Below are 12,744 nucleotides of genomic sequence, written 5' to 3' on the forward strand. Positions count from 1 at the left end.
TTCAGTACATTACATACGAAAGTTCAGTAAGAAATGAGAGTTTATTAAGATGTCATGAGAAATACATGGGTTTTTTATACCCATGTATTTTTATGCCCACGTGTTGCAAAATGATTAGAGGATCAGGGGCATGGGTCATTGATAGAATTATGGGATCAATAGAAGAGCTGTGCAGGCAAAAGCCTGCAAGCAAAGGCCTGTGTGAGAAGCCTGAGAACAAAAAGGGAGTTTTGAGGATGTGCAGCTGTGCAGATAAGATGTACTGACCAGGAGAAGGGAGGGTGAACTCTGAATTCTTTAATCATAACATAACTAGTAGAAGCTTGCCAATGTAGTCTAATGATGTAGAAGCAGAACTGCGCTTTGATAGGTTTAAGCCAATTAAGAGTTAACAAGCTGGTATACTATATAAGTGCCTCTGGATTGCTAATAATTGGAGCTTGCTTTTATCAATCATATTGGTTGTTCTGCAATGTCTTCCCCCGTCGAAGTCGTCGGACTTTTTCAACACCCATGAAATAGGACTAATAATTTTAAGGAAATGACCTACAATTATGTAAAAATACAGAAAGCAGGCTCGAGGTGAATTGTTGAAGGAAACAGCCTCAAAAAAGTGATTTTTTTCTTTTATTCAGGAAGCTGCTACTTAAACACTTTGCTTCTAAAATTCAAAATTACATTAATGCTCCCTGCGTGTTCACTGTAGCAGTAAATTACAAAATTTATTATAATTTGAAGTTAAGAAAACTGTTTGCCTTTGAAGTGTGGTAGCAAAGAGGCAGTGATAAAGGAAATAATAAGTACATGCAACTATCTATGCATAACATAGGGATAACATTTTAATGCGTGTCCGTCAGTACAGAGCAGACTTTCAGGTGACAAACACTAGAGTTTTGAGGCCAGATCTATAACTGTTATTTGTGGGACTCTCATAGTTTTACCCCTGCCAGCAGCTAAGCTGCTTCTAACTTGAAGCTAAGTTCTAATTTTTTTATGAACCTTTTACTCTTCTACTGTCTCATGGCACCATATCAGCTCTGCTTGTGCACAATTTGCTACAGTCACCTTACAGAGCAAAGTTTTGTGATGAAGAAAAATTTCCTGTAACTTCTTTGTGGCGTTTCACGCATATATGGAACTGTAGCTTGAGCTGTGCTGGAGGCAGGAGTGGGCTGCTGGAATCCTTGTGGAATTCAGCAGGAGCAAATGCAGAGACCTAATGCAAGTTCAGCAGTCCATCAGGACTGATCCAGTGCAGCAGCATGTCTATAAATTACTATCTCACAGCTGATACTGGTATAAAAGCACTGACATATTCTCATAGAACATTTAGCTGACAATTCTTTCCCTTTCTTCTTTCCCCTTCTAAATGTCTCTTACATTTTTTACACAAAGCTGTGTATTCCATAGTTCCACTCTGTGGAGTTTAGTATCTCTTCTACTTTACATCAGCATCTAGAAATACATTTTTTATATGCAGAACCTTGGAGGTGTAAAAAAAGAACTGCAAAACCCAACTCTGCAAATGTATGCTATTCCTTTTCTGACTGGTTAAAAGCACAGCAGTAGGAGTTAGCCGGCTGATAAGAAGAGCAATCATTAAGTATTTCTTTTTAAGGGTTTCATGAAGTTAAGGAGGTTTTTTGGATTAGTTTTCACTTAGAGAAGTCTGTAATCAAAATTCACAGGTCTTACCGCAGGCCTAGGCCCTAGGGTATATCACCGTGTCCCGCAGCCATAGGGAGGAGGAGGAGAGAAGATCCAGCAGGCAGGAATTGTGCAGCAAGATTGATTTATTTAATTATTTTTAAAACTCTTTTGTAGACTTTTTTCTTCATAGTCTAATTGGACAAGGATCAGCCAGCCCTTGGAGGTGATTGGCTAAAATCCTAAAACATCCATTGTCAAAATATTTTTCTACTATACCATAAACAAGACTTTTCAAGGCTGCAGGTGTTTGGTTGTTTACATAACTCTGCTACCTCTTCTGTGAGAGTGAAAAGTCTTTCATGGACTTAGAAAATAGCAAGAAAATCCTTGCTAGTATCATTTTTGTATCTACACAAAGGGGAATAAATAAACAGTAAAAAATAGGCTCTTAAACACTATTTTTTTCCCTAATTCTATTTTTGCTGCAGGTGCCTCTATAAATGGAAAAAAGTAGATTCCAAGGACTGATGTTTAAATGTAAGGAGACTTAGGAGGCAGTGTGATAAGTAGGCTTGTCTGCGTGTCAGGCTGCCTTATGTTGTGTGCTGTACGAACTGCCTCATCCAAACTTACTCTTTTGTGCTAGGACAGCTGAGTTTTGTTTGTGCTGCTTTGTGCTCTTATTTATATAGGTGCCAGTACTTTCCTGTTTATCACAGACTTGCTATCTGGCTTCCAGTTTGGTAGTGGAATATTCAAACAGATGTTGGGGTTTGGGATTACAGATGCAGTGTTGTGCTAATGCTAAGTGTGCATTTTTGCTTGAATTCACTGCTTTTACAAAAAGTATTTACTTAATCAGCAAACTTGTAAATTTGAGAGTGTCTCAGCTACATCTTCTACTAAGAATTGTCACATATTTTACTGCTAGTTAACTTGTTTCCTGGTGATAATTACTGTTCTCATCCTTTAAATTGAGGCTGTCCTGGAAATTTTTGGTAGCCATATGTTGAACATGCTTTTCAAACCAAATATAGCAATTCCAGCTTGGTTCCACGCAGTTTCAGTTGTTTGTTTGTCCTGTGAGGAATCACTGTGTGTGGCATGTTGCACATACAGGCAGAAGCTCTTTGATGTCACTGTGGCTCCTGCATATGCCTTCTCCAGGCTGGGAAGAATACAGAATGACTGGAACAGATGGATAAAGGTATTCTATAATTCTCCAATTTTAAAGGGTTTGTGAGTTTTTTTAAGTCAGTTACTTTCCTTTTAGATTATTATTTTAATACACTATTTAATGGAGTTTTATGTGGGCAGGAAGAAAAAAACCAGTCTGAAAGGGCAGCGGGATATGCGTGTTTGTAGTGTCGCCCTTGGGAATGGTGGAGCTGCCACACTGCCGGCGTGCACTGTGTGCACTCCCCTTCTGTAACACGGCCTGCGCCGCCCTGCACCGCAGCCGAGGCCAGCAGGAACATGGCTAAAGTTGTGTGCTTCCCCAGAGCACAAAGCTGGGAAGTCTTTCAGGGCTCCCCAAGGTGGCTACTGTCAGATCGCAACCTACGAGAGAGTTCGGCTAAAACTATCCAGAGCACATCAGTTATTCAAATACCTGAAACTGCCCTTTTTTTGTCAGACTGACACCAAAAAACACTGGGAGAAAACTATGACTGGAAAATGAGCAGATAAGACACACGCAGAAATTGCGTTTGCCTCCAGTGTTAATTACTAATACAGAAGTACACTCTGATTAGGAAGATTTAGTAAATCACGGTCAAGGCTCCATATTGAAGGCTATATTGGTAATTAATTTGATAAGTAGGATGCATTTCTTGCTCCTTGTTTGCAATGTGTTATCAATAAGCTTAATTAGTCTTTGATTCTAAACCAACTGAAAGTGATTTTCTGGCCATATAAAACAGTAACTTCTTAATTTTTCTGATGTTAGTCTCTCTTTATTGACTTTAATAATGAAGGATGTGTTTCATCATCTAGCTGATGGCGTTAAATAGATTTTCCCTTTTTTTCTTGAATCAGAATTAAAGGGAAGGATTACATAAATAAGGTTTTGACTTCTGGCAAGCTTTCTGTATTATATGAACTTATTGCAGCAATACATTAACCTTTCCTTCATCCAGAATGCAGTAACTCAGTGTATCCAACTGTTGGGGGTTGACCCAGGCTGGACACCAGGTGCCCCCCAGAGCTCCTCTGTCCCTGCCCTCCTCAGCTGGACAGGAGAAGAAAATGCAGTCAAAGGCTCCTGAGATCATGCAGTAGCTACCATCATGTGCAAAACAGACTCGGCTTGGGGCAATTAGTTTTAATCAGAGTAGGAATGAGAAGTAAAGTGAATTCTTTAAACATATTTCCTTCACCCCACCCTTCTTCCCAGGCTCAGCTTCACTTCTGAATTCTCTACCTGCTTCCCCACAGTGGCACAGCGAGACAGGAATGGAATCATGGTCAGTTCTTCCGATGTTTCTGCTGCTCCTTGCTCTTCAGGGGGAGGACTCCTCACACTCTTCTCTTGCTCCAGCGTGGGTCCCTCCCACAGGGTGCAGTCCTTCTGGAACAGCCTGCTCCAGCATGGGTCCCCCACAGGGTCACAACTGCTGCCAGCAGACCTGCTCCAGAATGGTTATAACCTGTTTGATGCCTTGTCACTGACCCAGCTCCAAGAAATCCTGAATATGAGACAAGGTGATAGAGAAGAGAGCTGATTAAACATTCCTGTTCAGTCTAATATTGGTGGTGGTCTTGTATCAAGACATATCACAGAAGTATTTCACATCTAAAATGCTCTGTACAAGTGTGCAGGAGAACTACAGGAACTGGAACCAGAGAGATCATGAGCATCTATTATATTAGAAATTTGTCTAGACAATACTTAAAGTTGTTAATAGTGTAAAAGCCTGACCTATGTAATAAGAGTTTGGCAGAAGAGGTGCTGAGTGTAGCAGTTTGAGAGAAATGCCAGCAATACAAGCAGATGACATTTCAAAGGTTGGACATGCATGAGCAGGACAGGAATTAGTAAGAAGCTTTAGTTTCTGGTGATGAAGACAGCTTTCTCAAGCAGTCCTTTCAGCCCCCCCGAATTACTTTTACACCAAAGGATATCCAGGGGCATTTCAGTAGCCAAGGAGAGAATGATTACAAATTGTTGTGGAAGCCCTTGCGGTAAAGCGTGACTGGGGACTGAGAACTGTAGAGCTTGATCCCTACAATACAACTTCTTGTTCATAGTGCAGGGTTGTTACTGAGCTACTAGAAACAACAATGGAAAGCCAGGCTGTTTTACTCGACACCCATCATATAAATACCTCTGAAATTGAGATGGTTATTACTTATTTGCTGTAGTTGCATTAAACCACATTGTGGAGCTTTGTGGACTGCTAGACCCAGAATTCTGCAGTGCTCTCCTCAGTGAGGACTGTGCCATATGATAGTACAGCCTGTAAAAAAACCCAAGCAGCTCATGGTGAGAGCACATGATGTAGAGTTCTTTAGATCCTGGCTGATGTATTTTTCTTTCTGTTTTTCTAGGAAAAATTGAAATTGGATTGAAATTTCTCAGTATTCCTTAACAATATGAGAACTCATCTTATGTAAAAGCATGTCCCTCAAAGAGCTATCAATAAACAAACTCTGAACAGACAGTCAAAGGATTCTTTAGAGAATCAAGTGAGTCATATCCTCTACCTGTAAAAACAGGCTGGCTTTACTGAAGATGCTCTGGTTTACCTCGGAACCTGACTGTTCCTTGGCTCTCCCTGGCTGGAAGAGAAGGGAAAGTTGCCCTTCCCAGACCTGGTGCTTGCCCACCTACAGTAAACAGAAGTTCCTCCTACAAGAAGGAGGCACAAGTTTCATCTACGGACACAAGGAAGTGCTGCTCAGTTGTTTCATAATAAGTTTCTGAATGTTAGAAATGAATATTGAAACAAAACAAAGACAACCCAACATGGTTATTTATTGCAGCACTGACTGCTTGAAGGCAAATAGCTGCACAGTGTTGTTTAAGGTATCAGATATTTGTCTGCATATGGCAAAACCTGCAGCTCCTGAGATCCCACTATGGGGAGCAACTAATGTGAAACACCTGAGGAAGGACAGGCAACTTCCCTCGCCCAGAGCCTGGTGTGGCCTCATCATCCCTTTTACCTGTGCCTGAGTAGCAAACAAGATCCACCTGTGGAACATGCACAGCCCACCCAGCCACAGCTGGGAGTGTTTCAGAGGAATTGAGCTGAGAGCGAAGGAGGAACAAAGCACAGGGGGCACAGAAAGTAGGAAGAAAACAAGGTAAAGCTTTGTTTTAGTTGCTGCCTTTGAAAGGCTGGCGTAGAGCAGGAGGAGAGCTGTGAGAACACTGCTTCAAAGTGCTCCTTGGGCTGCCTGTAGCAGTCAGTCACAGTAAGGAAGAGGAAAGAGCAATCCCTGTTGTAAATACAAGTATTCTGGACTGGGACCTGGAAGAGCAGCTGCAAGCCTCTGGAAAACAAGGTAAGATAACCAGAAATAAAATGATACAAACAGATGGGCACAGGGACATGAAGTAGCACAACACTTTTTTCAACTTTGGTGAACACTTTTTGGAAAGTTCCAGTGCTTTTTTACGGGTGTAGGATTATTCAGGATCAAAATGAAACCATAGTAGTTATAGTAGTAGAAACAGTTTTGTTACTGTAACTCCTTACAGTGAGGATTTTTGCTGGTACTGCTATGGCAGCTACATTCTGTGCCTCATTGCGCATCTGATCGGACTGGCACGTGCTTCAGCTTTAGTAACTGTTGGTACCTGGCAGAGGGTGACAAAGAGCCATCTCCTGGGGTAAGCTTGTTGTGAGCCAGGATGTGGAAGTGCCTTATTTCTGCTGCACTGAGTACATACACCTTACAGCAGGGAGTTGGGGATGTGGTGTGTCTGCTCAGGACGCTGGGATTGTGAACAAAATGTGTATGGCCATGGTTATGTATGGGTGGTGGTGTTCTGTCCTCTCTAGCTGGGGGTATTCGTCCTATTTGCCTCTTGAAAGACTTTGCCCTGCAAGTGCTTCTAATGTTAGTGCAGCACCAGTCAGCTCTGTGCAGCTCTGTCTGCAGAAAATGTCCCCCTTAAACTGCCTTGGGTTCACTCTGAAAGCCACGTTCTGTTGGGGAAAGGTGGAGACTGATTTGAAATTTGAATAGAGAGGAATGGGTAAAACTGTGAAAACATATTCCCGGATTCGTGATCAGACTTTGCAAAATGTGTGCATTGAAATAGTAAGTCAGAGTTGTATTGGAGTAACACAACAATCAGAAGCATGTCTTGACTTTGAAGTCGCTATTTCTGCTGTAAAAGCTGCTGCTTTGTGTATTTATGTACACCCACCCCCCATATATTTTTGAACTTTGAATTTTCTAGTACTTTCTTTGTCTTTTTGATGTTCTAAGTATAGATAGTTTCAAATTTTTATGTTTCTAAAACTGCTAATTAAGATAGAGCTCAAAGGCTAACAGGACCCATCTTAATTATGGGCACAGTACAGGTCAAAGTAATTTTCATATAGGTTACCTCAATAAAAAGTGCCTCTTGCACTTCAAAAAGAAATGTGTGTTCCACAATAACTCCATATTTCTGTCCATATTGAGGTGTATCAGCCAGGCAGGGTAAAGCAAATGCTTTTGGAGACACAGATTCATCATAGATTACGTGGCCTTGCGGCATATGACAACTACGAAAATTTCAAGGCTCATAATTATTAATGCTGACACTGAGAAAGAGGGAAAGAAGTGAGCCAGAGAGATGGTATTTTCCTACACTGAAACCAAGTAAGATTGGTGAGGAGAGAGGCTACTTTAGGAAGAGTCATTAAAAAAACCTGCCAGCATGGAAATGCTTTCGTATTTTTCTCAGTAAAAATAAAACTTGAAGATGACAGCTGTGAATTGAAGTATTAGAGTCAAGAGAATGTCTTAGCCCAGGAATAACTAGGATTGGGGGGGAAAAGGGGGAGGGGGGAATGTGTTTAAAAGTCTTAACAGCTTAGAATCAGTAGGTTAATGTTTTATACAAAGTTTTTTCATCACCTCAATTGCTATTATGGGATTAAATCAAGACTTCTTGCAAGAGATAAAGTGTTGTGTAATTTTATTTTGGAGAAACCCTCAGCCTCTTTCTCACCATCTGTAAGAGATATATTAAAGGATTTACTGGTTTGTGTAAATTTCAGAGACAACAGGACATCATCTCCTTATAACTTGTTAATAATGCATGTAGGTGTCTTTTAGTGTAGAATAAAAGATCACTGGTTTATGGGGTTTTTTTAAAAGAAACATTTGTTTCATTAGAAGTCTGCCTTCACAGACATTGTGTCTATCCAACTTTCTAGAGCAGTGTTGAGAAAGTTCTGTTTTGGACAAGAATTTCTAAAATACTGATCATTGCTAGAACATGGTAGATTTTCAGATATATTTTATTCTTCAGGGTAACATAATTTGCCTTCAGCTGCTTCAATTGTTAGGGTCAAACATATTATTAAATAGCAGCAGGATAGCAGTTGTCCCAGTGTTCCATTTCACAGCTTGCTCTTTTGTACTTGGCAGCGCTGCTGGAAAGTGTTTAGCCGGAGTGTTGACTCCCCTTTCCTGGCCGGTCTTTTGATGAAAGACAGTAAAAGAAGCTTTCTTCCTAACAGGCAAAAGTATTCAGCTGGTGAATAAGTACCACCTGTCATACGTGTAGCAAATTACTAATTAAATCCTCCTCCCTCCATAATTAATACAAAATTGCAGGCCAGAATCATAAGGATTCTATGAGTGCCTTCTAAATTACGTCTAACAGAGAAAACACCTGGTGTATTAAAACAGCCTTTACTGTACCTACCACTCCGTCATTTCAGTGTTACTCCCAGTCTTTCCTGTTCTTATCCATTTTCTTATGTATTCCTAAAATCTGGTGGTTTAAAGCTGAACTTTGAAAGCGTTCATGGTGTATTTGGTTTATTTCATAGCCTTAGCCACATGGCAGTTTTCATTTCTGCTCAATAGTACTGGAGACAAGCAAATTATCATTTGAGTGAGCAAATGTTTTCAGTGTTCTTTCAGTTATTGTTGGCCTGTAGGAATCTGGAACCTCCTCATGGGTCCTGAAATCAAGGGAATTTTAGGTACTGGCCTGTCCCTATGGTTCCTGCCAAGAAGTCGTGAGAAAGTTGAGTTGTAGTAGCTGCAGTGATGAGCAGAGACAGTTCAGAAAAGCAATACTGGAGTGAATCGTTCCTGAAGTGTTCATTTTTAGTGACTAGTACTTCTCTCTTGATTATGGATAACAGTAGTTGTATCTGCTGTGGTCATGTTATCTCTTATGTTGGTATTTGATTGCTAAACAACAAACAAACCACTGGAATTACAAATGGAAGACAATGAATAGCCTCCTCTTGAAAAGTATAAGGCTGGTTGTTAATCGTGGTATGAACTTCAGGAAGAGACAGACACACTGCAAGGGGAGTTGGTTGTTTCTGTGAATACACAGCCCCCTTTAAGATTTATTTTTCTTGCTCCCCATTAATACTAATTATTAAAATTACACTCTTGTATAATGAAATGTATTTGGCTTGCAAGTGCTGTGGGTAGGGGTTGTTTTTTCTGAGTAAGCAGTTAAATGATTTGTAACCATTTGAATGGCATATATGAGTAAGAGGAAATAGCTTATATATGTGTTTTCAAGGCCACTAGTGGGCATGTAAAACTTATTTTTAGATCAGCTTGTTCTAAATTCATCAGTTATTTATTGGGGAATTATATAAGAGACCATTTCAAGCAGAAATACAATGCCAGTCTTTATTGAAATTTTTTTAATCTCTCTTTTCAGTTATGAGATGTGTTACCCTGCAAAATTGGAGAATTTACTGTAATCAAACCAGATATTTGAAACTTGGCAAGGAACAGTATCATTGACTGATGTGTATTGGTAAAGAACCACTTAGCGCATAGGTATAACTCTGATATTAGGAGTTCCAGCCTAAAAAACAGTTTTCTAATCAGTACTTGAGGAACTGGCTAGTATGCTCTTGTCTCATTTGTGTTACAAAACTGCACCAAAAATTCAGTGCATTTTGGTTTTTTGCATGGAGAGGTTCAGAGTTTTCCTGGTAAATGATAAAACACGGAAGGACTTGCATACTTTCTTGGGCTAAATGTCTCTTAAATCAAAGCTCCCAAATACACAAAGGAATGCAAACATGCAGCTTGATCAAATAAATGATTAACAACTGTCTTGTAATTAGAAAAATGGTTGACTTCTGTGATAAACAGCTGAGGTTTGTTCATATTTCATCTGTCACAAAGCAATCTGAAAACCAAAATCAACAGAGTAATGGGTCAAAAGTTAATTATAAATGTATCGAATAGTCAGGGCTTCTGATGAAGGAAGGATCACTCCCAAGGGCTGTGAAAGCAGTTACTTTGCTGGGGTTAATAGCATGTGGCCAGTGGTGGCCAGCGGCTGATTTAAATCCCTGATGCAGTGGGACCTCCTTTCCTTCAAGTCCTAGAGCTGAATTGCATATTCCTGTCCTTGGGTTCCTGAGTTATGTAGTCCTGGGCCATAAACTAGGAGAACTCAATGGGGATTTGGTGCTGATGCATGAAACCAAGAGAAGGGAGGAAACTGGGATCAGGTGTTTGTACTCTTATCTCAGTAGGAGGAGGTGGATCCAGTGAAGGTAAGAGCCAGTTTCAGCACAAACTGGCCAGGGTCTTATATGCAGCCAGTCAGCAAGCTCTGGAACCCCCATCAAAGTTGTTGTGGATGCTACAGTTTGGATAAATTCAAGAAATGAGTTAATGGAAGAGATGGCTGTGAAGGGATGCTACATTTATAGAAATAACATCCAAGTCATGACGTCCCTAAACCAGAAATAGTTGACAGTTAGACAGTTTTACCTTAGAAGTGCTTATTGCCGTTCCTGGAGGCAGGATATTGGCTCTCACGACCTTCATCTGATAGAGTACTTCTCTTCTGATGCTAAAGCTCTATTCTCATTTTGCACCTTGTACTGTCAGAGGAGTTTGAGTCACTTCTGTAGCCCAGCTTACATAAGATTTATTACAAAAGCAATTCACTTAGGGGCCCCAGGGCTTGAAATACCCCTCCAAAAAGAGGGAGGGAACTCACTATGATGGTTTATTTTAAACAGACATGTTGTGATCGTGCTTGTTTTCTAACCATGATTTGTTGGCATCCTGCATCCTTACCCACTCAACTGACCTGTTAAAATACATACTGAATTTCTGTTGAACTGTAGGAACTTGGAATATCTTGAGAGAGCTTAGAGTATTTTCACACAGTTAAGTGGAAATTAGAAATCGGTACAGTTTTCTACTGAAAAAATTGCCCTCAGTTGTAGGATTATATTAAGCCTTTTCTGCAAAGGCCAAGCTGCATCCACAACCTGAACATTCTTCACAAGAATACACTTCAGAATCTGTAGTTTTTCTTGGGCATTGCTTTCATTGCTTTTTTTCCATCCCCTCCCCGTTTTTTTTTTAAGAGAGTAAAATAATTAATTTATGAGACCAGCAAATCACTCATAGGTGCTCTGATAGCCACCAGATCTGAGTTTGGTTTGTGTCTCCGGAGCAATTTGCTTTAGAAGTTGGAAGGACTTGGTGGTCTGTGCATATTTGGTTTAGAGGGTGAGCATCCAGGTCAGGGCCTTTGTCCTTGGTGCCTAAACAGAGTATGTCCTGCTTTTACAGTGGGGTTGTTCAGGAACATCACTGGTTCTCTCTCCAGGGCATTGGAGTGCTTCCCTTAAAGGTTAATTAAATCCTTCTCCCAGCACAGCTGAGGTGTGACAGTAGCCCTGGCTGTGAGTTCTGAGCCAGAGGACGTGTAGGTTAAACAGGTCAGGTAGTCACACAGCAGTTCTGGGGCAGGTTTAGGAGATTTTGACTCCCAGGATAACTACAAAGTTTTTCATTCAGTGTTGAGCATCTTCTACATAAATGTTACAGAATGCAGGGTATGCTTACCTAAAACTGTTCTGATTAAATATAGTAGATTTCCCAGGTAAATGGTCCAAATAAGCCTATAGGGACAAGGTTTGTTAATATCCAGAACAACCGAAAATTTGTTGTGTGCCTGTTTCTGTTTTAAAGTTAATCCCATGAAGGAGAAAGCAGAGATGTTTTCCGTCCCCTCTACTTTACTCTTGCCAAACACTGTAGGTGGGGGATGCTGAAGGACATCTTAAAAAAGCATCATCTTCGCCTGTTCTTTTCTGCTATCCTCAGATCATTTCTTGAACTCTCACTCAATGGAAGTAAAAAACCATCTTCAGTTCACTGTACCCCTAAACCTTGTGGCATGTGAGTTTCAAAAAGCCATAGAATCAGTGTATTTGGTGGTGCTTTCCATTTCCATCTCTGTGGACAAAGCCATTTGGGAGGGGCTGAATCTCTTTGTTTCCAGGGCAGAAAGGCCACCCAGCTGGCCAGGCTCAGAGGCTGCTGTTCTGAATTGCAGGACTAGATTAAGCATTGCCTGCAAACTAATGTGTATAATTTCTGCATTCTCAGAAGTAGGGATGTTTCAGTAAGAGAGAGGAAGGCAGATTTATTTTAGAAGAATAGGTAAAAACACAAACAATTCATGCGGTGTGTTATTATCACACATTTATCCCCTCATTTGTTCTAAAAATGTAATTAAATCATCCTTCTCTCTTTATTCAGTTTTGTTGCTTTTTATTTATAAAAGTTATTTATTCTCTTAATGTTTGCTCTTTTGTCTCACACTTGCCTTGTCACATTTGCGCATTTTCATTTTAGGGGTTGAAGATGCTCTTTTTATTGTCTGCTTTCTTATCAGATCAGCTTCTCAGATTGTTGCTGCAGGATACTTAGGAAATGAGACTTCCATCTGCAATAGTTGGCAGATTGCATGAGTTCATGGTTGAGAAGAAAGGAAGTTATGCATATTTATATTACGCATTTTTTTGTAGTGCGAAGATGTCTTTGCTGAGTACTTCCTGTCTTAGATATTTTGTGTTATGACTTTGATGCAGCTGTGCTTCCTAGAATGTAGTCGGGATCCACCAGAGC

This window comes from Corvus kubaryi, unplaced genomic scaffold (genome assembly GCF_017639235.1).
Source record: "Corvus kubaryi isolate FWS band 111438036 unplaced genomic scaffold, C.kubaryi_AGA036_p1.0 37357, whole genome shotgun sequence".
In the NCBI taxonomy this organism is placed as follows: domain Eukaryota; kingdom Metazoa; phylum Chordata; class Aves; order Passeriformes; family Corvidae; genus Corvus; species Corvus kubaryi.